Here is a 27243-nt window from a genome sequence, read left to right as displayed (position 1 = left end):
CTGAGCAGGCACTAATGACATGGCTAAGCAGGCACTAATCACGCAGCTCAGCAGGCAATAATCATGGAGCTGAGCAGGCTGTAATGACGTGGCTAAGCAGACTCTAATCACGTAACTCTGCAGTCACTAAACCCCTGACTGAGCAGACACTAATCACGGAGCTGAGCAGGAACTAATCACTTGGTTGAGAAGGCACTAAACCCGTGACTGAGCAGACACTAATCACACAGCTCAGCAGGCTATAATCAAGGAGCTGAGCAGGAACTAATGACGTGGCTAAACAGGCAATAATCACGTGACTCAGCAGGCACTAAACTCGTGACTGAGCAGACACTAAACACGAAGCCCAACAGGCACTAATCAAGCAGCTGAGCAGGCACTAATCCTGTGACTCAACAGGTACTTATCCTGTAACTGAGCAGGCACTAATCACGTGACTGCACACGTACTGATCAGATCACTGATCAGGCACTGATCACGATATTGAGCAGTCACTGATCACGTGGATGATAATGCACTGATCACGTGACTGAGCAGGCACTGATCCCGTGGCTGATCATGAACTGATCACGTGACTGAGCATGCACTGGTAACTTGGCAATTATGCAATGATCTCGTGACTGAGCATGCACTGATCACGTGGCTGAGAGACACTGATCACGTGACATAGCAGGCACTAAACCCGTGAATGAGCAAGCACTATTGACTTGCCTGAGCAGGCGCTAATCAAACAGCTGAGCAGGCATTAGTCCTGTGACTCAACAGGCACTTATCACATAACTGAGTGGCACTAAACACGTGACTGCACAGATACTGATCAGGTGACTGATCAGGCACTAATCACGTGGCTATCATGCACTGATCACATGACTGATCATGCACTGATCACGTGGCTATCATGCACTTATCACGTGGCTGAGCATGCACTGATCATGTGGATGATCATATACTGATCACGTGGCAGATTAGCCACTGATCACGTTACTGAGCATGCACTGATCACGTGGCGGAGAGGCACTGGTGATGTGACTTATCAGACATTAATCACGTGGCTGATTATGCACTGGTCACTTGGCTGAGAGGCACTGATCACGTGTCTGAGCAGGCACTAATCACTTGACTGAGCAGGCACTAATCATGGAGCTGAGCAGTAACTAATCACTTGGTTGAGAAGGCACTAAACCCGTGACTGAGCAGACACTAATCATGCAGCTCAGCAGGCAATAATCACGTGACTGAGCAGACTCTAAACCCGTGATTGAGCAAACAATAATCACGGAGGTGAACAGGAACTAATCACTTGGTTGAGAAGGCACTAATCACGTGACTAGAAGGCACTAATGATGTGACTGAGCAGGCACTGATCACGTGACTCAGCAGCAACTAAACCGGTGACTGAGCAGGCAGTAATCACGGAGCTGAACAGGCACTAATCACTTGGCTGAGCAAGCACTAATAGCGTGACTCAACAGTCACTAATGAAGTGGCTGAGCAGTCACTGACCACGTGGCTGAGCAGGCACAACACCCGGTAGTGAACAGGCACTAATCATGGAGCTGAGCAGGCACTAATCACTTGTCTGAGCAGGCACCAAACCCGTGACTGGGCAGGCACTAGTCACGCAGCTCAGCGGAGAATAATCAAGGAGCTGAGCAGGCTCTAATCACGTGACTGATCAGGCACTGATCACGTGGCTGAATATGCACTGATCATATCACCTAGCATGCACTGATCACGTGGCTATCATGCACTGATCACATGACTGAGCATGCACTGATCACGTGGCTATCATGCACTGATCATGTGACTGAGCAGACACTAATAACTTGGCTAAGCAGGCACTAATCATGGAGCTGAGCCGGCACTAATCACTTGGATGAACAGGCACTAAACCCGTGACTGAGCAGACACTAATCACGCAGCTCTGCAGGCAATAGTCAAGGAGCTGATTGGGCACTAATGACGTGGCTAAGCAGGCACTAATCACGCAGCTCAGCAGGCAATAATCATGGAGCTGAGCAGGCTATAATGACGTGGCTAAGCAGACTCTAATCACGTGACTCAGCAGGCTCTAAACCCGTAACTTAGCAGACACTAATCACACAGCTCAGTAGTCAATAATCATGGAGGTGAGCAGGCTGTAATGACGTGGCTATGCAGAAACGAATCACGTGACTCAGCAGGCACTAAACTGGTGACTGTGCAGGCAGTAATCACGGACCTGAACAGGAACTAATCACTTGGCTGAGCAGTCACTGATCACGTGACTGAGCAGGCACTACACCCGGGAGTGAGCAGTCACTAATCACGCAGCTGATCAGGAACTAATCACAAGATTCAGAGGGATTAATCATGTGACTCAGCAAGCACTAATCCCGTGAATCAGCAAGCACTAATGACGTGGCTGAGAAGGCACTGATCATGTAACTGAGCAGGCACTAAACACGTGAATGTGCAGGCACTGATCAAGTGGTTGAGCATGCACTGATTACGCGGCTGATCAGGCACTGATAACGTGACTGAGCAGGCGCTGATCACGTGACTGATCAGGCATTGATCAGGTGCCTGAGAGGCACTTATCAGGTGACTGAGCAGGCACTGATTACGTGACAGTGTAGGCACTGACCACCTGACTGATCAGGCACGGATTACGTGCCTGAGAGGCACTGATCATGAGAATGAATAGGCACTGATCACGTGACTGAGCAGGCACGGATCACATGCCTGATGATGCACTTAACACGTGGCTGATCATGAACTGATAACAAAACTGAGCATGCACTGATCACGTGCCTGATCATGCACTGATCATGTGACAGAGCATGAACTGATCACGTGACTGATCAAGCACTGATCACGTCACTGGTCAGGCACTTATCACGTGACTGAGCATGCACTGATCACGTGGATGATCATGCACTGATCACATGACTGAACAGGCACTGATCACGTGACTGGTGAGGCACTTATCACGTGGCTGATCATGCACTGATCACGAGACTAAGCAGGCACTGATCACATGACTGATCAGATCAAGTGACTGATCAGGCACTGATCACGTGGCTGATCATGCACTGATCACGTGACTGAGCAGGCACTCATCAGGTGACTCAGCAGATGCTCATCACGTATCTGATCATGCCCTATCACATGACTGAACATGCACTGATCACATGGCTCAGCAGGCAATAGTCATGGAGCTGAGCAGGCTGTAATGGCGTGGTTAAGCAGACACAAATCACGTGATTCAGCATGCACTAATGATGTGGCTCAGAAGGCACAGATCACGTGACTGAGCAGGCACTAAACCGTTGACTGAGCAGACACTAATCACGGAGCTGAGCAGGCACTAATGACTTTGCTGGGCAGACACTAATCACGCAGATGCGGAGGTACTATTCAGGCAGCTGAGCAGGGACTAATCAAGCAGCTGAGCAGGCACTAATCCCGAGACTCAGCAGGCACTGATCACGTTGCTGAGCAGGCACTGATCACGTGACTGATCAGGCATTGATCACGTGGCTGATCATGCACTGATCACCTGACTGAGCATGCACTGATCACATGGCTGATCAGGCACTGATCACGTGACTGAACATGCACCGATCACGTGGCTGAGAGGCACTGATCACGTGACTCAGCAGGCACTGATCCTGTGACTCAGCAGGCACTAAACCCATGACTGAGCAAGCACTAATCTCAGAGCTCAGTTGACACTAATCATTTGGCTGAGCTGACACTAAACCCGTGACTGAGCAGACACTAAACAGGCAGCTCAACAGACAATAATCATGGATCTGAGCAGGCTTTAATGACGTGCCTAAGCAGACACTAATCACGTGACTCAGCAGGTACTAATGATGTGGCTGAGAAGGCACTGATCACCTGACTGAGCAGGCACTAAACCCATGACTGAGCAGACACAAATCACGGAGCGCAGCAGGCACTAATAACTTGGCTGGGCAGGCACTAATCACACAGCTTATCAGGCACTAATCAGGCAGCTGAGCAGGGACTAATCAAGCAGCTGAGCAGGCACTAATCCTGTGGCTCAGCAGGCACTGATCACGTGGCTGAGCAGGGCAAACGACCCTCATCTCCACTTGAGGCGGGTAAAACGGAGCTCTTCTTGACTTGTGGCCGGAAACTCAGCGTTCCTGTTGAGTGTGGACGGGTATCTCTTGAAAATTCTGGAGTTTCATAAAGCATGTCGAGGACCCTTTCGAGTTCCAAGGGAAATGTGGGCTTTCTTTGGAAACGCTGCCTCGGAAAAGGGACTCCTCAAGGGTGCAGGGGAGAATTTCATAGTTTGCCTTGAATTGTGGCAGGAAGCATAGGGTTCCTCTCGAGTCGCGTGTTGACCTGGGGGACCACTCGTGTCTCCTCAGGGAAGTCAGATCTCCTTTGTCGTTGAGAGGGGCACCTAGGGATTCCTCGTGCATCGCTGCAGGGATGAATAGAGCCTCATCTCCAGTTGAGGCCGGAACCTCAGGCTTCCTCTCCATTTCTGACTTCGATATCAGGGTCTCTGCAGATTTGAACATGAGAGTCAGGCCTCGTATTGTGTTGAGGAATGGAACTCCGCTTGCCTCTGGAGTTCTTCACCAGGTGACAGGCCACTTGTCGAGTTGTATTTGGAACCTGCACCTTTTTCCAGACAATGCAGCGGGGGTGCCATTCCCCTTGGTGTTGTGACTTCATCCTCAGGGTTACATTCTAAGAGGTGGCCGGGCAATGGGACTTATCTTGAGTGGGCAGGGAAATCGTTGTCTTTCTTAAAGTGGCACGAGCCATGAGGCTTCCTCTCGAATTTCAGCATGAGACCTGCCTCTTCCTGAGGAGCGACGGTAAAGTCTGGATTCCTTTGCAGACATAGCAGGCGAGTTGACCCTCCTAATAATATCAGGAGGGGAGAAGGGGCTCAGCTTAAGTTGTGCCAGGAATCTCGGTGTTCCTCTCGAATGAGAACGGTATGTCAGGGAACTTTTTGAGTTGCATCAAGGGCTTCAAGTACCATTTTGAATTTACGAGGGAACGTGGGATTTCTCTTGAGATGCTACAGCGGGAAAGGGCCTCATGTCGCCATGATGGGGGAACCTCGTGGTTTTCCTTGAGTTGCGGTGGGATTCTCGAGTTACGACGGGGAACTCAGGGAGCCTATCGTGTTGGCCCAGGGAAGTCTAAACTCCATTCGAGTTGCGAGGGGGAGCTGGGGATTGCTCTCGAGTCACTGCATGGCAAATAGACCTCATCTAGGCTTGTGTCTTGAAACTCCGTGTTCCTCTTCAGTGGTGACAGGGATCTCGGTGTTGCATTCAAGTTTCACCCTGGGAGTCAGGCCTCCTCTCGAGTGGAAGCAAAGAACTCCGCTCTCCCTCAAGTTGTGAGGGGTATTTCTTGGAGCCCATTGAGTGGCCTAAAGGGAGTCAAGCCTCCTGTGGAGTTTTGAGAGAGGACTCGGGATTGCTCTCTAGGCCCCACAGGAAAAGAAGGGCCTTAGCTCGCGATGATGGGGGAATCTCATGGGTTTTTTTGTAGCTGCAGCGCGACGTGTTTGGCTTCGCTCGAGTTATGACAGGGATCTCAGGGAGCCTTTTGTGTGGCCCCAGGGAAGCCCAGTCTCCATTCCAGTTGCTAGGTGGAGTGTGGCAATGCTCTTGAGTCAAGGCACGGCAATCAGGCCTCAAGACGCTTTGAAACGGGAATCTCTAGGTCTTTCTTGAGTTTCGGCTAGAAACCCTGGGTTCCCTCGATTTGTGAAGGTGACCTCAGGGAGCTTCGTAGGGTGCCTATGGGAAGTCAGGAATACTGTGGAGTCAGGAGGGGCCTCTCGGGACTCCACTTGGTTTGGTGCAATGGAACAGGGCCTCATCTGGAGTTGAGGCGAAAACCTCAGTCTTACTCTCTTGTTCTGACATGGGTGTTGGGTTGTGTATGCCGTTTCAAGTGGGAAATCTGGTCTCGACGTGTGTGGAGGCATTGAACTCTGCTTTCCTCTCGAGTTGTCAAAGGGGTTTCAGGCCTCGAGCCGAGTTGAATTTGGTACCTGGGGCTCTTTTTGGATTAGCATCCGGGGTATCAGAACTCCCTTCATGTTGTGAGTTGATTCTCGGCCTACATTCGAATCGATAGAAGGAAAGAAGGCCTGATGTCGAGTGGATGGGGAAATACGTGGCTTTTGAATTATGACAAGGCCCCTGGGTTCCCCTCCAGTGGCAAGTAGATACCAGCCTCCTCTCAAGGTGCAACGGGGACGTCGGCATTCCTTTCCAGGCGAAGCAGGGCAATCGACCCTCATCTCCACTTGAGGCGGGGAAAACGGGGCTCTTCTTGACCTGTGGTGGGAAACACAGCGTTCCTCTGGAGTGGGGATGGCTATCTCGGGAAACTTCTGGTTAAGCGTGTCAATGATCCTTTGGAGTTCCAAGGGAAACTTGGGCTTTCTTTGGAAGCACTGCAGAGTAAAAGGGCCTCCTCAAGTGTGCAGGGTAGAATTTTGTAGTTTGCTTGAAGTTGTCGTGGGAAGCTTAGGGTTTCGCTCGAGCTGCCTGTCGACTTGGGAGACCGCTCGTGTCTCCTCAGGGAAGTCAGAGCTCCTTTGTCGTTGCAAGGGGCACCTCGGGATTCCTCCTGCATCACTGCAAGGATGAATAGGGCCTCATCTCGAGTTGAGGTGGGAACCTCAGGGTACCTCTCCATTTCTGACTTCGATCGCAGTGTGTCTGCAAAGCTGGAACAGGAGAGTCAGGCCTCATCTTGTGTTGAGAAATGGAAATCTGCTTGCCTCTCGAGTTGTTCACGGGTTACAGGCCACTTGTCAAAATGTATTTGGAACCTGCGGCTTTTTTCCGGACGATGCAACTAGGGTGTCAGTGCCTCATCATGTTGTGACTTCATCCTCAGGGTTACATTCGAAGAGGTGCCTGTACATTGGTACTTATCTTGATTGGACGGGGAAATCGGTGTCTTTCGGAATGTGGCATGACTCAAGAGGCTTCCCCTCGAGTTTCAATGTGAGCCCGGCCTCCTCCTGAGCTGAAAATGGAAGGTCGGGATCCCTTTCCAGACGAATCACGGGAATCGATCCTCATGTCGATATCAGGAGGGGAGAAGGGGCTCAGATTCAGTGGTGCCTGGAAACTCGGTGTTCCTCTTGAGCAAGTATGGTATGTTGGGGAACTTTTTGGGTTGCATCGAGAGTGTCAAGTACCATTTCGAATTTAAAGAGTGAACGTGGGATTTCTCTTGAGATGCTGCAGTGGGAAAGGGCTTCATCTCGCAATGACGGGGGAACCTCGTGGTTTTTCTCGAGTTGTGGCGGGATTCTCGACTTATAATGGGGAACTCAGGAGCCTCTCGTGTTGGCCCGGGGAAGTCCAATCTCTATTCGAGTTGCTAGGGAGAGCTGGGGATTGCTCTCGAGTCACTGCAGGGCAAATATACCTCATCTAGGGTTGTGTTCAGAAACTCCGTGTTCCACTCCAGTGGCGACAGGGATCTCGGGGTTGCATTCAAGGTTCACCCAGGGAGTGTGTGTGTGTGTGTGTGTGTGTGAGAGAGAGAGAGAGAGAGAGAGAGAGATGCCTTTGTGGTTCTAAAGCAAGAAGCACTGAGAAGTGAAGACATTCTCGAACGAACATATTTTCCTTCATTTCAGTCCTGATGGTCCAATGATTTGGAGGATGACGTGGACTGTTTCAGGGTAGATGATTTTAGAAGGCTGTGAAGGGACTTCCCTGCCTGGTGGTCCAGTGGTGAAGAATCCACCTGCCAATGAGGCAGGGGACAGGGTGTTTTCGATCAATCCCTGATCCGGGAAGATACCGCTGGGCTCCAGGCAGGTTTGATATGAACCTACAGAACTGACAGTGCCAGGCGTGAAGGCGAGGGCAGACAGATGGGGGACTCTGGATGAGGATGACTGACACAGACGGACACGGACGTCTCCATGTAGGTGGGTTGTGGCTGGCACGCTCCTCTGGGGCAGGATGTTCCTAGGACAGTTGGGGAGTGTGCGCGTGTGAGCACGTGGGAGGAACAGGGGACTGAAGGGAACTCTCTGTCCTTTCTGCTCCATGGGGCCCGCAGAACCCTAATCTGCTCCAAGAGAGGATGCCTCCGATGGAAAGACAAACCCACACATGAGGGACCCTCCCTTCTGGTTCACTTGGATTCTGAAAGCATGACGGTGAGGTTCACTCAATGCTCTGGATGTCTGTACTTCCTGAGATCCCGGCCTACTCACGGGAAGGACCTGTGGAGCCGGATGAGATCTACGTCTGCATGGCGGCGGCAGCTCCAGGGTGCACACATTTCAGTGGCTACGGCTTGTGGACATCGCACCGAGAGCCTAACCCCCGGTGTGCCAGAAACCTGTGTCCACGATGGGTGAACAGTTCTAAGTGTGGGAAGCCCCAAACTTGCCACTGCCTGTTCGATCTGCAGGGACTCTGTGAAGAACAAACGTGCCTGGTTTCCTGATGATCCCCTTTTCGGAGCCAGCCTGGTGCGTGATCTCTTTTCCAGGTCACAGGCACACACTGGTGCTGGGGAGCTGTGTTCCTGTTCCTTCTCCTCCTCCTCCTCTCTGCCCCCACTCTTCCCCCTACACGCAGGCTCCCCCACACTGCCTGGCCCCGGCCTGTCCGGGTCTCCCCCACCCGCGGGCAAGGCCAGGAAATACATGGTCCCTGAACGACGCAGCCAAGAAACAGTGGAAATCCACTTGGATGCTGTTAGGAGACACCTGAGCATACCTAGGCCAACACTGCCACCATTGGGGTGAGAGGCCAGCGCGAGGGGAGCTCCACAGTTCAGAGGAGGGGGAAGAGGAGCAGGAGGGAGAGCAGGAGGCGGGGGGTGGGGGTGGGGTGGGTGGGGGAGGGGAGGGACAGGCTGAAGCTGTCTCAGGGCGATGAGGTGGATGAAAATGTCCCCCTTCAGAAGGGCGCTCCAAAGAGATCGTGGCGGCAGGACCTGGAGAGCACAAAAGGCTTCGTTTTGGAGGCTGATCTTCAAGCTGGGAGTGGGGGTGGGATGGGGTGGGGGAGGGGAATCATCCAGAAAGAGGAAAGACACCAGCCGAGAAGGCAAGAGAGAGTCTTTACACAAGTGAATTGGATGCTTTTCTGTCCATGGGTTCCCTAATCACACCATCACGGAAATCCAGCCAGCCAGCCACCATCGTTTCGCTCCTTTTCTGTTCTCTACATTTTGATCGGCGAGTGAGTGAGAGAGTCTTTCAATGGTTTGAGAGGAGTTTGGAATGTCGTGGGACCATGGTACTTTTCAGCCATGGATGAACGTGACGGCTTCTTTTGTCCGCTTCGGCGTTCAGGGTTATCCCGAACTCCCCCTGCTGAGTGAGGCCTGTGCGTCGCTGTGTGCTGGAGGACACCGTGCTGTCCACATCTTGATCTTGGACTGAACAAAACCACCGTTGGCAGTGTGTTCAGTTGCTTGGCTTCGTTTCCTTTCCCTATGGCACTCACCTGACGGTCATATCCACTCTTGGGATCTTTCATCTCCCCCTCCCGCTCAAGGCAATCAGGTCCTTTTCTTTCTCCTCCTCTTGCTCCTCCTCCTCCTCACCCTAGTTTCTCCCCCCTCCCCCCAACACACAAGTCCCACTCTTCTCAAATGGACGTCTAACTGACTGCCAACGTTTACTTTTGCCTTCTTTCCTTCCTTCCTTCTTCCTTTCCTTTTTTTGGGGGGCGTTCCCCCTTTAATTTTCAGCTGTACAGACGATGTTTTAGTGTGGCACATGACACATCAATAACCAGGATACATCTAGTTAATGACTGTCCGTCACCACTTGGTGTCACAGCAAATGACATTTGGTGTCATGACGTGCCCGTGACTCATGTATTTCATAAGTGGAAGGTTGCACTGCTTCGTCTGTCTCCCTCACCAGTGGTACTCACTCATTCTCTCTGCCCCCCACCCCCCAGCACCGTTCCTCCCCGCCCCTCCCTCCTCTGGCCACCCCCACCCCCCCGTGTGTTCCTTTGTAGTATCTCTGAGCCTGTTTATGTTTGGTTCTGTTCTGTTCACGGTGTATGGTTTGGTAGGTTCTGCATGGAAACGACTGATCTGAGGTATTTCATGTAGCATAATACCCTCTAAAGGTCTCTCCAGGTTCCTGCAGACTGTGAGATTTCATTCCCTTCTGGTGGTTGAGCCCCATTCCTGTGTGTGTGTGTATGTGTGTGTGTCTGCATGTGTGTACGCACGCGTGCACGTGAATAGATCCAGGCGTAGGCACACAGACAGAGTTCTATCATGATGTGTGTATGGATGTCTACCTAGGTATAGGGGTCAATCCCACACATACACATGTCCGTATCTTCTTTGTCCCCTCCCTCCGTGGGCACCCTGTGGAGTTGCTGGGTTGGGTCGAATGGGGGAATCTTTGGGGGAGTGTACATCGCAGGACTCTTTTCCCTAGGGATGTGGTTTCTCTGTCTGTGAGGCGCCAGGGGATGAGATCTGATCTCTCTGAGCCCGCCCACAGTTTTCTCAGCTGCAGAAAAGATGCGTTAGATCCATCAGGAGCCACTGTCCTCTGATGGTTCGAACTTGCTGTCATGATTGCGATTCCTGGCTCCTGGGCCTTTCCCCTCCAAATGAGAAGGATCATTGTCCAGGGAAACACCCCGGGGTGGGGTGCTTCCATGAGCCCGCCCCTACCCCCAGCAGCCCCAGTCCAGCCCAGCCCTGCCGTGGATGTGTGTTCTACCTTGTGCTTCTGGGTGTCTGTCTTTTCTACCTTTCTTTGGAAGGAAGGGGTCTGTTCGGACCTCCTGTCCACTTTGCTCATCGGGGGTTGTTTCCCTTTTGGAGGTTGAGGTGTCTGATGCCTTGATTGGTGTTGGACAGAAAAGCCCCTTTTGCAATATGCTTGTGCTTTCCCCGTATATACGGGTGTGTGCGCACACATGACAGACAGACAGACACAAACATACACACACACACGGATGTGTGTTTCCATCTGGGTATGTACATGTGTGTCTGTGAGTATATATATGTACGTGTATACACCTATAGATACACACACGCACACACGTAGACATCCACACAGACACATGGATATAGATGCACACATACACTGATGCATATGCACACGTATGTATACACACGCGCGTTTGCATATGCGTATACATGTGTGCGCATCTATGCACATCAATCTGTGTATAGGCACTCTAGATGCACACGGGCACCTGTACATATGTACATGGGTGCACGTCTACGTATATATACACATATGTGTATATATACATATATATGTGTATGTAGGCACATATACATGTGTACATCTGTGTGGACGTACATACGACCTATGTAGACGTCTACACATGCGTCTGTACATATATATACATGTGTACATACACGTGTGCACACACACACATATATGTGTGTCTATGCAAGCATGCACATACGGGTACACATAGACGTGCATCCACACCTATGTGCAGACTTCACACGTATACACACGTGTGCATCTATATACGTTGACACGTCCGCATGTATTTGTATGTGTGTGCCTATGTATCCCGACGTCTCTGCACATGTGAGCATGTGTATTCACGCCTGTGTCTATCTGTGTATGTGTGTGTATAGATGCCTCTGTATGCGTATATACACACAAGCATACACGCACACTAGAAACGCCTAGGCATACACGTGCGCACACAGACACGTGCGTGTACGTGAGCATGCCTTTTGTACGTGTTTATACGCATGTGTGCACGTATATATAGATGCGAATACGCATACATATACATATGTACACGTGTATATGCACATGTGTATGCATTCTCTCTCTCTCTCTCTGACTTTTAAGCTGCCAGGACAGTTCTAGGACTTGACTTTCCTGCCTGGTGGTTTTGTTTCATTTCTGAGCTACATCAAAAAGTTATTTATTCATTGAGTTGGCTGTTGTCATGGGAGCCAGGGTTTATTTAGTGGATCCCTATGGACTCGGTCCTCCTCACCAGCACGCCCCTCAACACCAACCCCCACCCTCCCCCCACCCCTCCCCTCCCCTCCGCAGCCCTGCCACCCCGGACCTCCTGGGCCGTCTGCCTTTCCGGTGTTTGTGGCCAGTGATTTTGAAATCCATGTTCTCCTGACCTCAAGGGCAATTTCCCCACCCACCGGCGCATGCTTGTGTTTGTTGTCTTTGGACTTTGTCACGGTGTCTCTACCCAGGTTGAGTTTTGTGTTTTCTTCTTGGGGGTCCGAGTGTCTCCTTCTTTTCCTTTCTTGCTCCTAGGCTTGCGTGTCTGTGTCTGTGTCTGCTTTCGAAAGTCCTGCTTTGTTCTCCCAGCAGCGCTTGCCTGGTTTCGCTTTGCTGGTCCCTCTCCCCCTTCCTCCCTCTCTCCCTCCCTCCCTCCCGCCCCCCTCTTTCGGGGGGCCGGGGGCCGGGGGTTCCTGGGATGTCACTGGTGCCCCTCTCTCCACCCACCCCGCCCCAAGCCCCCTCCGGCATCCCCGTGGAATGTTCCCCCCCTACTCTGGAATCGCGTGGGGGATTGCGTCACTTTTGTGGCAGCCTCTAGGGGAGAGATCTCCTGGCTCCTCTCCCTTCCTCTGCGGCCGGGGTCGCGTTGCGTCGCATAGCTCAGTGGCAGAGGCTCTGGGCCGAGCTCGGGCATTAGGGTGGCCGGCGCTGTGGCGGCCCCAGAGGCCGGCAACAGCGAACCGTCCTCAGGACGTTTGAGCCGGTTGTCGGGAGCCACCTGGCGGCCACTTGTATATTGTCCCTCCCCCTCCGGAGCTTTGCCGAGCCCTTCAGTAGGGTTGTGACTCAGCCGCTGGGCCCAAGGCAGAGCTCTCAGACACGGGCTATGCTGGCGGCGATAGTCCCGGTGGCGCCGAGGCCTAGGGATGTCCTGCTGTCGCTGGAGATTGGTTCTCTAGGTTTCTGAGGAGGGTGATCATCGCGGCGCTCCAGAGCAGGCCTCTGGGGTGGCCAGACCTGGTCGACCAGCATCTCCCCGTGCCCCTGTGGCCGTGGAGACAGACTGGCCAGACCCTCCCTGGGCCGGGCCGCCACGGTGGGCAGGGAGAGGGTCTTCCCTGCCTGGACTCGGGCTCGGTGGTCCAGACTCCTCCTGGGCTGCCCTCAGGACCATTTGCTTCGCCCTCGGCCCCCCTCTGGAGGTGGGGACCGGCCGGACTGTGGCTTGGAGGTCGCCAGAGGGCGCACCTGGGTCCGGGCCCTTGGGTTCTTTCTGACCGAGGTGTTTTCCGCGTCACACTCCGGAGGTGGGGACCCGCCCGCTGGAGTAGTGAGCATTGACGGGGAGAGGCGGGCGCGTGTGTGGTCCACCCCCCCGACTCTGTGGGGTCTGGTCGCCTGAGGCGTCTCCTGGCACACGTGCTGTTTCTTTTTCAAAGTCCCGATGGGTCCGGAGATGTGGATGGACTGGACCCTGCTTCCACGGGTGGCCGGGGAGGGCACACTCGACCCTTCAGCGTTCCCTCGTGGGTCTCGGTCATCGGACACGACTTTGTCTCACCCCTCCCCAACTCGCTGAATCCTGGTCAGGAGGTGGGGACCTGCTCGGGCCGTTCTGGGTGCCCCATCTAGGACAGTCTGGGCCCCAGGCACGGTCCCCGGTCGGGGCCCGCTCGTCTCATTGGAGGTGCCTCGCTGATGGTTTTTCTTGTTTCTTGATGCCCATCAAAGCCAAATCCCCATCTGGAGACTCCGACAGACTGGTACCCATACCTGTGTGGGTGAAGCGGGGAGGGCACCCCCTGCCAGCTCCCTCTCCCTTGTTGGATGTCTGTGCCCCCACTTTGGCCACCACGTGCCCCCTCCCCCTGCTCCCCTCCCCACCCCGGTCGACCAGATGACACCCCCCCACAAGAGCTCTGGGCATGGTGTTTATGGGGTAGCACTGGGGACAGGTGGCTGGGCCAAGGTTCCGGGGTTCCTCCATGTGAGTCGTGGATGGGTCCCGCTGTCAGCTGCTGTCATTTCGTCCCCCGTAATGGGCCTTTTTTACCACCAGGTAAGTGCTGACATGGTTTTCTTTGGTGTCCGCTGCTGAGGAAACTGTGGGTCTCTGGATGTACACAGGGCTCTGGGCCTTTGGGCCGCCAGCTGGTGCCCGGTTTGGCCCTTGCCACTAAAGCCGCCTGCCTAGATCTGTGCACCGGCTCCTATGTGGTGTTGTTTGGCTGACCATACTTGTGGTGCCACCTCTGGCCTCTGGGCAACCCAAGGGTGGCGGGGCAAGGCGCTGTGGGTCTTCTACCCTGTGCACTCCCTGCTGTGGGCACCTGGTGAAGGCTGAGATGCAACCCCCACCCTGTGGGCTCTGTGCCAAGTGTCAGACGTTCTCCTCCTGGGATCGTGGGCTGCTGTCGCCTGAGGCAAGGTGGGAGGTGGAGGTTGCCGGTGAGGCTTAAAGCAGGCCCCTCTGGTGACTGTCCTTGCCTTGCCTCCCCCCTGCTCCACCTTAGCTCAACTGATCAATGTGGTGTGGTTGTGCTCTCCTGGGCCGGGCCTAAGCCATGCCAGATGAGGGATGGGTGTTCCTGGTGAATGTGTCTGCTCTTCTTGGTCTGTCCGTAGGGCCCCTTGCCTGTCTTTCCCCCTGCCCACTGGGGAGAGTGAGGAAGGCAGGGGTTGTGTTGTGGCCTCTGGCCCTGACCTTCGGTCTCCTGTTCCCTGCCTTGGGGAGTCAGTGGGGGCTGTGGGTCTTCTGACACAGCAGATGCTCTTGCTTCACCTTCCCAGTGTGTGCTCTGTGAGCAGCCCTCCCCGCGGTGGGGAGGGCTGTGCTGCTGCTGTGCTGTGCCCCCTGCGTGGGTGCACAAGCATGCCTTGTTGGACCCTCGGTGGTGCCCCTGGAGCGCTCCAGGTCGTCCCTCAGGTGCCAGAGGCCAAGTGGTGGTGGTGTTTTCTTTAACCCCAGTGTCCTTGGGTCCCTGCTGTGGTGGTGTGTGTGTCCCGTGAGTGGCTCTCTTTGGGGAGGTTGAGGTGGTAGGAGAGGCGTGCCTGTTCCCCTCGTCTTAGAGGCTGATGGATGAGTCCTCGCAGGGGACTGCACGTGGGTTCTGCTCTGTCCCTGGCTGCACAGATGCTCCTGTGTTGGTGCTCCCCCTACCTGTACCGCAGACCCCTCCCGCCCAGCTGAGAACTGGTGGCTCGTGGAGCACCTCCATGGGCTTGAAGGAGAGAGATGATCCAGGTGAGGGGTGGTGTGCCCTTGATGAGAAAGCCTTCTCTAGCGATCTGAGAGGGAGCCTTGGGGTACCAGACCCCCCCAGCTGTTGCCCCTCCTGAGTGTGCAGTGGCTGCCATGGCAGCTGCCAGAGCACGTGGGCAGAACACCCCCCCCACCTCCCCTCTGGGGGCGGTGAGGGGGGCTAGTTGCCTACCGCGGCCCATGCCTTCTCTCTTTGAGTTCGGGGAGTGTCCTGCTGGGCCCCGTGAGTCATATGGCAGGTGGGGGGGACCTGGGCATGCGTGTGCCATGTGCCCATGGTCAGCCCCCATGGTATTGTGAGCCTTGGGGCAAGGGGGGGAGGTGTTGTGGTGTGATGCAAGGTCGGCCCCGGCTTCCCCAGCCCCACAGCCATGGTGAGGGAGAGCCTATCACGCCTGCCCTCTCCCCACGAGTTGCAGCTGGTGGTGTCATGGGTTAAGGTTGGGGCTGCCTTGCTCAAGAGTGTGATCCCCAGGATGTCGAGCCTTGGGGTGTCAGACTAGATGGAAGATGGGTCTGTTGAGGACAGGTGGAGGAAGATGGGTTGGGTGGTTCACTGGCCCTGCCTGCAGGGCCGGATCATGGGGGCCCGCTCCTGGGATGGACAGGACCGGTTGGCATCCCAGGCATGTCACAGGATTGCCCTCATGTGTGGGCGGAGGTGGGACACTTCGCTGGTTTTCATGGTGGCCTGGGAGTGTTTCTAGTGTTTTTCCCCAAATGGCGCCTGGGCCCCTATCCTGTGGCCCCACTGTGGCTGCTTACCGGCCCCTCCAAGCCACTGGCAGCCTCTGCTCCCCGTCCCACGCGTGTGATCAGCCCAAGCTCCCTTCCTCTGTCTAGGGACGAGACAGTCTTGATAAAAGTAGATGTCATCACCTGGACTCTGATGGATGGTTGCATCCTCGAGGTGGACCAGGGTGGGGAGCTTTGTGCAGACGCTAATAAGGCAGCTGAGCAGGCATTAATCATGCAGCACAGCAGGCAATAATCAAGAAACTGAGCAGGCACGAACAGTGGAGCTAACAAGGCAATAGTCAAGGAGCTGAGCAGGCAAGAATCACGGGGATAAGCAGGCATTAATCAAGGAGCTGAGGAGTCAATAATCGAGGAGATGAGCAGGCACAAACCACGAAACTGAGCAGGAACTAACAATGGAGCTACGCAGGCAAGCATCACGCAGCTCAGCAGGCACGAATCACGGAGGTGAGCAGGCAATAGTCAAGGAGCTGAGAGGGCAAGTAATACGCAGCTGAGCAGGCACAATTCAGTCAGGTCAGCAGACACGAACCAAGCAGCAGAGCAGGCACAAATCACTTGGCTAAGCAGGCACTAATCATGGAGCTGAGTGGGCACTAATCGAAGAGCTGAGCAGGCACGAACCATGCAACTGAGCAGGAACTAATCATGGAGTTGAGCAGGAAAAAATCACCCAGCTCAGCAGGAAAAAATCACGGAGCTGAGAAGGCAATAGTCAAGAGCTGAGAAGGCACGAATCAGGAAGCTCAGCAGGCAATAATCAAGGAGCTGAACAGGGACTAATCACTCAGCTGAGCAGGGACTAATCAAGCAGCTGAGCAGGCGCTAATCCGGTGAGTCAGCAGGCACTGATAACGTGGCTGAGCGGGCCCTGATCACGTGACTGGGCAGGCGCTGATCACGTGGCACTCAGGCGCTGATCACGTGACTGAGAGGCTCTGATCACGTGGCTGAGCATGATCTGATCGCGTGGCAATCAGGCACTGATCACGTGACTGAGAGGTGCTGATCACGTGGCAATCAGGCGCTGATCACGTGGCAATCAGGCACTGATCATGTGACCGAGAGGCGCTGATCACGTGGCTGAGCATGCCCTGATCACGTGGCAATCAGGCACTGATCACGTGACTGAGATGCACTGAACACGTGACTGAGCATACCCTGTTTACGTGGCAATCAGGCACTGATCACGTGACTGAGAGGTCCTCATCACGTGGCTATAAGGCGCTGATCATGTGCCTGAGCATGCACTGATCACGTGGCTCTCAGGCACTGATCACGTGAGTGGGCATGCAATGATTACGTGCCTCAGTAGGCAATAATCAAGAAGCTGGGCAGGCACAAATAGTGCAGCGAACAAGGCAATAGTAAAGGAGCTGAGCAGGCAAGAATCACGTGGATAAGCAGGCACTAATCACAGAGCTGAGGAGGCAATATTCAAGGAGCTGAGCCGGCACAAATCCGTGGGCTAAGCAGGCACGAATCACGCAGCTCAGCACGCAAATATCAAGGAGCTGAGCTGGCAAGTAATACGCAGCTGACCAGGCACAATTCAGTAAGGTCAGCAGACATGAACCACGCAGCAGAGCAGGCACGAATCACTTGGCTAATCAGGCACTAATCACGGAGCTGAGCAGGTACTAATCGAAGAGCTGAGCAGGCACGAACATGCATCTGAGCAGGCAAGCATCATGCAGCTCAGCAGGCAAGAATCACGTAGCTGAGCAGGCACGAATCACTCAGCTCAGCAGGCAGGAATCACGCAGCTCAGCAGTCAATAGTCAAGGAGCTGAGCAGGCACGAATCAGGCCGCTGAGCAGGAGCTTATCATGGAGCTGAGCAGGCACGAACACGGAGCTGAGCCGGAACTAATCATGGAGCTGAGCAGGCAAGCATCACACAGCTCAGCAGGCACGAATCACGCAGCTCAGCAGGCAAGAGTCAAGGAGCTGAGCAGGCAAGAAATACGGAGCTGAGCAGGCACAATTCAGTCCGGTCAGCAGACACGAACCATGCAGCAGAGCAGGCACGAATCACATGCCTAAGAAGGCACTAATCACGGAGCTGAGCAGGCACTAATCGAGGAGCTGAGCAGGCACGAACCATGCAACTGAGCAGGAACTAATCATGGAGCTGAGCAGGCAAGAATCACGGAGCTGAGCAGGCAATAGTCAAGGAGCTGAGCAGGCACGAATCAGGCAGCTCAGCAGGCAATAATCAAGGAGCTGAGCAGGGACTAATCAAGCAGCTGAGCAGTCGCTAATCCCGTGAGTCAGCAGGCATTGATCACGTGCCTGAGCGGGCCCTGATCTCGCGACTGGGAAGGCAATGATCACGTGGCTCTCAGGCACTGATCACGTGGCTGAGAGGCGCTGATCACGTGGCTGAGCATGACCTGATCACGTGGCAATCAGGCACTGATCAAGTGACTGAGAGGTGCTGATCACGTGGCTATCAGGCACTGATCACGTGACTGAGAGGCGCTGATCACGTGGCTATCAGGCGCTGATCACGTGCCTGAGCATGCTCTGATCACGTGGCTCTCAGGCATTGATCACGTGAGTGGGCATGCAACGATTACCTGCCTCAGTAGGCTATAATCAAGAAGCTGGGCAGGCACGAATAGTGCGGCGAACAAGGCAATAGTAAAGGAGCTGAGCAGGCAAGAATCACGTGGATAAGCAGGCACTAATCACAGAGCTGAGGAGGCAATAATCAAGGGCCTGAGTAGGCACGAATCACGCAACTGAGCAGAAACTAATCATGGAGTTGAGCAGGCAAGAAATACAGAGCTGAGCAGGCAATAATCAAGGAGCTGAGCCGGCACTAGTCCCTGGGCTAAGCAGACACGAACCACGCAGCAGAGCAGGCACGAATCACTTGGCTAAGCAGGCACTAATCACGGAGCTGAGCAGGTACTAAACGAGGAGCCTGGCAGGCACGAACCATGCATCTGAGCAGGCAAGCACCATGCAGCTCAGCAGGCAAGAATCACGGAGCTGAGTAGGCAAGAATCACGCAGCTCAGCAGGCAATAGTCAAGGAGCTGAGCAGGCACGAATCAGGCAGCTGAGCAGGAGCTTATCGTGGAGCTGAGCAGGCAAGCATCACACAGCTCAGCAGGCACGAATCACGCAGCTCAGCAGGCAGGAATCACGCAGCTGAGTAGGCAAGAATCACGCAGCTCAGCAGGCAATAGTCAAGGAGCTGAGCAGGCACGAATCAGGCAGCTGAGCAGGAGCTTATCGTGGAGCTGAGCAGGCAAGCATCACACAGCTCAGCAGGCACGAATCACGCAGCTCAGCAGGCAAGAGTCAAGGAGCTGAGCAGGGAAGTAATACGGAGCTGAGCAGGCACAATTCAGTCCGGTCAGCAGACACGAACCATGCAGCAGAGCAGGCACGAATCACATGCCTAAGAAGGCACTAATCACGGAGCTGAGCAGGCACTAATCGAGGAGCTGAGCAGGCACGAACCATGCAACTGAGCAGGAACTAATCATGGAGCTGAGCAGGCAAGAATCACGGAGCTGAGCAGGCAATAGTCAAGGAGCTGAGCAGGCACGAATCAGGCAGCTCCACAGACAATAATCAAGGAGCTGAACAGGGACTAATCAAGCAGCTGAGCAGGCGCTAATCCCGTGAGTCAGCAGGCACAGATCACGTGGCTGAGCGGCCCCTGATCACGTGACTGGGCAGCACTGATCACGTGGCTCTTAGGAACTGATCACGTGGATGAGAGGCGCTGATCACGTGGCTGAGCATGCCCTGATCACGTGGCAATCAGGCACTGATCACGTGACTGAGAGGTCCTCATCACGTGGCTATCAGGCGCTGAACACGTGCCTGAGCATGCACTGATCACGTGGCTCTCAGGCATTGATCACGTGAGTGGGCATGCAATGATTACGTGCCTCAGTAGGCAGTAATCAAGAAGCTGGGCAGGCACGAATAGTGCAGCAAACAAGGCAATAGTAAAGGAGCTGAGCAGGCAAGAATCACGTGGATAAGCAGGCACTAATCACGGAGCTGAGGAGGCAATAATCAAGGGCCTGAGTGGGCACGAATCACGCAACTGAGCAGAAACTAATCATGGAGTTGAGCAGGCAAGAAACACAGAGCTGAGCAGGCAATAATCAAGGAGCTGAGCCGGCACTAGTCCCTGGGCTAAGCAGGCACGAATCACGCAGCTCAGCAGGCAAATATCAAGGAGCTGAGATGGCAAGTAATACGCAGCTGAGCAGGCACAATTCAGTCCGGTCAGCAGACACGAACCATGCAGCAGAGTAGGCACGAATCACATGCCTAAGAAGGCACTAATCACGGAGCTGAGCAGGCACTAATCGAGGAGCTGAGCAGGCACGAACCATGCAACTGAGCAGGAACTAATCATGGAGCTGAGCAGGCAAGAATCACGCAGCTCAGCAGGCAAGAATCACGGAGCTGAGCAGGCAATAGTCAAGGAGCTGAGCAGGCACGAATCAGGCAGCTCAGCAGGCAATAATCAAGGAGCTGAGCAGGGACTAATCAAGCAGCTGAGCAGTCGCTAATCCCGTGAGTCAGCAGGCATTGATCACGTGCCTGAGCGGGCCCTGATCTCGCGACTGGGAAGGCAATGATCACGTGGCTATCAGGCACTGATCACGTGGCTGAGAGGCGCTGATCACGTGGCTGAGCATGCCCTGATCACGTGGCAATCAGGCACTGATCACGTGACTGAGAGGTGCTGATCACGTGGCTATCAGGCACTGATCACGTGACTGAGAGGCGCTGATCACGTGGCTATCAGGCGCTGATCACGTGCCTGAGCATGCTCTGATCACGTGGCTCTCAGGCATTAATCACGTGAGTGGGCATGCAACGATTACCTGCCTCAGTAGGCAATAATCAAGAAGCTGGGCAGGCACGAATAGTGCGGTGAACAAGGCAATAGTAAAGGAGCTGAGCAGGCAAGAATCACGTGGATAAGCAGGCACTAATCACGGAGCTGAAGAGGCAATAATCAAGGGCCTGAGTAGGCACGAATCACGCAACTGAGCAGAAACTAATCATGGAGTTGAGCAGGCAAGAAATACAGAGCTGAGCAGGCAATAATCAAGGAGCTGAGCCGGCACTAGTCCCTGGGCTAAGCAGGCACGAATCACGCAGCTCAGCAGGCAAATATCAAGGAGCTGAGCTGGCAAGTAATACGCAGCTGAGCAGGCACAATTCAGTCAGGTCAGCAGACACGAACCACGCAGCAGAGCAGGCACGAATCACTTGGCTAAGCAGGCACTAATCACGGAGCTGAGCAGGTACTAAACGAGGAGCTGAGCAGGCACGAACCATGCATCTGAGCAGGCAAGCACCATGCAGCTCAGCAGGCAAGAATCACGGAGCTGAGTAGGCAAGAATCACGCAGCTCAGCAGGCAATAGTCAAGGAGCTGAGCAGGCACGAATCAGGCAGCTGAGCAGGAGCTTATCGTGGAGCTGAGCAGGCAAGCATCACACAGCTCAGCAGGCACGAATCACGCAGCTCAGCAGGCAGGAATCACGCAGCTGAGTAGGCAAGAATCACGCAGCTCAGCAGGCAATAGTCAAGGAGCTGAGCAGGCACGAATCAGGCAGCTGAGCAGGAGCTTATCGTGGAGCTGAGCAGGCAAGCATCACACAGCTCAGCAGGCACGAATCACGCAGCTCAGCAGGCAAGAGTCAAGGAGCTGAGCAGGCAAGTAATACGGAGCTGAGCAGGCACAATTCAGTCCGGTCAGCAGACACGAACCATGCAGCAGAGCAGGCACGAATCACTTGGCTAAGCAGGCACTAATCACGGAGCTGAGCAGGCACTAATCGAGGAGCTGAGCAGGCACGAACCATGCAACTGAGCAGGAACTAATCATGGAGCTGAGCAGGCAAGAATCACGCAGCTCAGCAGGCAAGAATCACGGAGCTGAACAGGCAATAGTCAAGGAGCTGAGCAGGCAAGAATCACGTGGATAAGCAGGCACTAATCACGGAGCTGAGGAGGCAATAATCAAGGGCCTGAGCAGGCACGAATCACGCAACTGAGCAGAAACTAATCATGGAGTTGAGCAGGCAAGAAATACAGAGCTGAGCAGGCAATAATCAAGGAGCTGAGCCGGCACTAGTCCCTGGGCTAAGCAGGCACGAATCACGCAGCTCAGCAGGCAAATATTAAGGAGCTGAGCTGGCAAGTAATACGCAGCTGAGCAGGCACAATTCAGTCAGGTCAGCAGACACGAACCACGCAGCAGAGCAGGCACGAATCACTTGGCTAATCAGGCACTTATCACGGAGCTGAGCAGGTACTAAACGAGGAGCTGAGCAGGCACGAACCATGCATCTGAGCAGGCAAGCATCATGCAGCTCAGCAGGCAAGAATCACAGAGCTGAGCAGGCACGAAGCACTCAGCTCAGCAGGCCGGAATCACGCAGCTGAGTAGGCAAGAATCACACAGCTCAGCAGGCAATAGTCAAGGAGCTGAGCAGGCACGAATCAGGCAGCTGAGCAGGAGCTTATCGTGGAGCTGAGCAGGCACGAACACGGAGCTGAGCAGGAACTAAACATGGAGCTGAGCAGGCAAGCATCACACAGCTCAGCAGGCACGAATCACGCAGCTCAGCAGGCAAGAGTCAAGGAGCTGAGCAGGCAAGTAATACGGAGCTGAGCAGGCACAATTCAGTCCGGTCAGCAGACACGAACCATGCAGCAGAGCAGGCACGAATCACATGCCTAAGAAGGCACTAATCACGGAGCTGAGCAGGCACTAATCGAGGAGCTGAGCAGGCACGAACCATGCAACTGAGCAGGAACTAATCATGGAGCTGAGCAGGCAAGAATCACGCAGCTCAGCAGGCAAGAATCACGGAGCTGAGCAGGCAATAGTCAAGGAGCTGAGCAGGCACGAATCAGGCAGCTGAGCAGGAGCTTATCGTGGAGCTGAGCAGGCAAGCATCACACAGCTCAGCAGGCACGAATCACGCAGCTCAGCAGGCAAGAGTCAAGGAGCTGAGCAGGCAAGAAATACGGAGCTGAGCAGGCACAATTCAGTCCGGTCAGCAGACACGAACCATGCAGCAGAGCAGGCACGAATCACATGCCTAAGAAGGCACTAATCACGGAGCTGAGCAGGCACTAATCAAGGAGCTGAGCAGGCACGAACCATGCAACTGAGCAGGAACTAATCATGGAGCTGAGCAGGCAAGAATCACGCAGCTCAGCAGGCAAGAATCTCGGAGCTGAGCAGGCAATAGTCAAGGAGCTGAGCAGGCACGAATCAGGCAGCTCAGCAGGCAATAATCAAGGAGCTGAGCAGGGACTAATCAAGCAGCTGAGCAGTCGCTAATCCCGTGAGTCAGGAGGCATTGATCACGTGCCTGAGCGGGCCCTGATCTCGCGACTGGGAAGGCAATGATCACGTGGCTCTCAGGCACTGATCACATGGCTGAGAGGCGCTGATCACGTGGCTGAGCATGACCTGATCACGTGGCAATCAGGCACTGATCACGTGACTGAGAGGTGCTGATCACGTGGCTATCAGGCACTGATCACGTGGCTGAGAGGCGCTGATCACGTGGCTATCAGGCGCTGATCACGTGCCTGAGCATGCTCTGATCACGTGGCTATCAGGCACTGATCACGTGACTGAGAGGCGCTGATCACGTGGCTATCAGGCGCTGATCACGTGCCTGAGCATGCTCTGATCACGTGGCTCTCAGGCATTGATCACGTGAGTGGGCATGCAACGATTACCTGCCTCAGTAGGCAATAATCAAGAAGCTGGGCAGGCACGAATAGTGCGGTGAACAAGGCAATAGTAAAGGAGCTGAGCAGGCAAGAATCACGTGGATACGCAGGCACTAATCACGGAGCTGAGGAGGCAATAATCAAGGGCCTGAGTAGGCACGAATCACGCAACTGAGCAGAAACTAATCATGGAGTTGAGCAGGCAAGAAATACAGAGCTGAGCAGGCAATAATCAAGGAGCTGAGCCGGCACTAGTCCCTGGGCTAAGCAGGCACGAATCACGCAGCTCAGCAGGCAAATATCAAGGAGCTGAGATGGCAAGTAATACGCAGCTGAGCAGGCACAATTCAGTCAGGTCAGCAGACACGAACCACGCAGCAGAGCAGGCACGAATCACTTGGCTAAGCAGGCACTAATCACGGAGCTGAGCAGGTACTAAACGAGGAGCTGAGCAGGCACGAACCATGCATCTGAGCAGGCAAGCACCATGCAGCTCAGCAGGCAAGAATCACGGAGCTGAGTAGGCAAGAATCACGCAGCTCAGCAGGCAATATTCAAGGAGCTGAGCAGGCACGAATCAGGCAGCTGAGCAGGAGCTTATCGTGGAGCTGAGCAGGCAAGCATCACACAGCTCAGCAGGCACGAATCACGCAGCTCAGCAGGCAGGAATCACGCAGCTGAGTAGGCAAGAATCACGCAGCTGAGCAGGCAATAGTCAAGGAGCTGAGCAGGCAGGAATCAGGCAGCTGAGCAGGAGCTTATCATGGAGCTGAGCAGGCAAGCATCACACAGCTCAGAAGGCACGAATCACGCAGCTCAGCAGGCAAGAGTCAAGGAGCTGAGCAGGCAAGTAATACGGAGCTGAGCAGGCACAATTCAGTCCGGTCAGCAGACACGAACCATGCAGCAGAGCAGGCACGAATCACTTGCTAAGCAGGCACTAATCACGGAGCTGAGCAGGCACTAATCGAGGATCTTAGCAGGCACGAACCATGCAACTGAGCAGGAACTAATCATGGAGCTGAGCAGGCAAGAATCACGCAGCTCAGCAGGCAAGAATCACGGAGCTGAACAGGCAATAGTCAAGGAGCTGAGCAGGCACGAATCAGGCAGCTCCACAGACAATAATCAAGGAGCTGAACAGGGACTAATCAAGCAGCTGAGCAGGCGCTAATCCCGTGAGTCAGCAGGCACAGATCACGTGGCTGAGCGGCCCCTGATCACGTGACTGGGCAGCACTGATCACGTGGCTCTTAGGAACTGATCACGTGGATGAGAGGCGCTGATCACGTGGCTGAGCATGCCCTGATCACGTGGCAATCAGGCACTGATCACGTGACTGAGAGGTGCTGATCACGTGGCTATCAGGTACTGATGACGTGACTGAGAGGCGCTGATCACCTGATTGAGCATTCCCTGATCACGTGGCAATCAGGCACTGATCACGTGACTGAGAGGTCCTCATCACGTGGCTATCAGGCGCTGAACACGTGCCTGAGCATGCACTGATCACGTGGCTCTCAGGCATTGATCACGTGAGTGGGCATGCAATGATTACGTGCCTCAGTAGGCAGTAATCAAGAAGCTGGGCAGGCACGAATAGTGCGGCGAACAAGGCAATAGTAAAGGAGCTGAGCAGGCAAGAATCACGTTGATAAGCAGGCACTAATCACGGAGCTGAGGAGGCAATAATCAAGGGCCTGAGCAGGCACGAATCACGCAACTGAGCAGAAACTAATCATGGAGTTGAGCAGGCAAGAAATACAGAGCTGAGCAGGCAATAATCAAGGAGCTGAGCCGGCACTAGTCCCTGGGCTAAGCAGGCACGAATCACGCAGCTCAGCAGGCAAATATCAAGGAGCTGAGATGGCAAGTAATACGCAGCTGAGCAGGCACAATTCAGTCAGGTCAGCAGACACGAACCACGCAGCAGAGCAGGCACGAATCACTTGGCTAAGCAGGCACTAATCACGGAGCTGAGCAGGTACTAAATGAGGAGCTGAGCAGGCACGAACCATGCATCTGAGCAGGCAAGCACCATGCAGCTCAGCAGGCAAGAATCACGGAGCTGAGTAGGCAAGAATCACGCAGCTCAGCAGGCAATAGTCAAGGAGCTGAGCAGGCAGGAATCAGGCAGCTGAGCAGGAGCTTATCGTGGAGCTGAGCAGGCAAGCATCACACAGCTCAGCAGGCACGAATCACGCAGCTCAGCAGGCAAATATCAAGGAGCTGAGATGGCAAGTAATACGCAGCTGAGCAGGCACAATTCAGTCAGGTCAGCAGACACGAACCATGCAGCAGAGCAGGCACGAATCACTTGGCTAAGCAGGCACTAATCACGGAGCTGAGCAGGCACTAATCGAGGAGCTGAGCAGGAACGAACCATGCAAATGAGCAGGAACTAATCATGGAGCTGAGCAGGCAAGAATCACGCAGCTCAGCAGGCAAGAATCACGGAGGTGAGCAGGCAATAGTCAAGGAGCGGAGCAGGCACGAATCAGGCAGCTCCACAGACAATAATCAAGGAGCTGAACAGGGACTAATCACGCAGCTGAGCAGGCGCTAATCCCGTGAGTCAGCAGGCACAGATCACGTGGCTGAGCGGCCCCTGATCACGTGACTGGACAGGCACTGATCACGTGGCTGAGCATGCCCTGATCACGTGGCAATCAGGCACTGATCAAGTGACTGAGAGGTGCTGATCACGTGGCTATCAGGCACTGATGACGTGACTGAGAGGCGCTGATCACGTGGCTGAGCATGACCTGATCACGTGGCAATCAGGCACTGATCACGTGACTGAGAGGTCCTCATCACGTGGCTATCAGGCGCTGAACACGTGCCTGAACATGCACTGATCACGTGGCTCTCAGGCATTGATCACGTGAGTGGGCATGCAATGATTACGTGCCTCAGTAGGCAGTAATCAAGAAGCTGGGCAAGCACGAATAGTGCAGCAAACAAGGCAATAGTAAAGGAGCTGAGCAGGCAAGAATCACGTGGATAAGCAGGCACTAATCACGGAGCTGAGGAGGCAATAATCAAGGGCCTGAGCAGGCACGAATCACGCAACTGAGCAGAAACTAATCATGGAGTTGAGCAGGCAAGAAATACAGAGCTGAGCAGGCAATAATCAAGGAGCTGAGCCGGCACTAGTCCCTGGGCTAAGCAGGCACGAATCACGCAGCTCAGCAGGCAAATATCAAGGAGCTGAGCTGGCAAGTAATACGCAGCTGAGCAGGCACAATTCAGTCCGGTCAGCAGACACGAACCACGCAGCAGAGCAGGCACGAATCACTTGGCTAATCAGGCACTAATCACGGAGCTGAGCAGGTACTAAACGAGGAGCTGAGCAGGCACGAACCATGCATCTGAGCAGGCAAGCATCATGCAGCTCAGCAGGCAAGAATCACAGAGCTGAGCAGGCATGAAGCACTCAGCTCAGCAGGCAGGAATCACGCAGCTGAGTAGGCAAGAATCACACAGCTCAGCAGGCAATAGTCAAGGAGCT

This window comes from Bubalus kerabau, chromosome 3 (assembly GCF_029407905.1).
Source record: "Bubalus kerabau isolate K-KA32 ecotype Philippines breed swamp buffalo chromosome 3, PCC_UOA_SB_1v2, whole genome shotgun sequence".
Taxonomy (NCBI): Eukaryota; Metazoa; Chordata; class Mammalia; order Artiodactyla; family Bovidae; genus Bubalus; species Bubalus kerabau.
Note: the sequence above shows the minus strand (reverse complement) of the source record.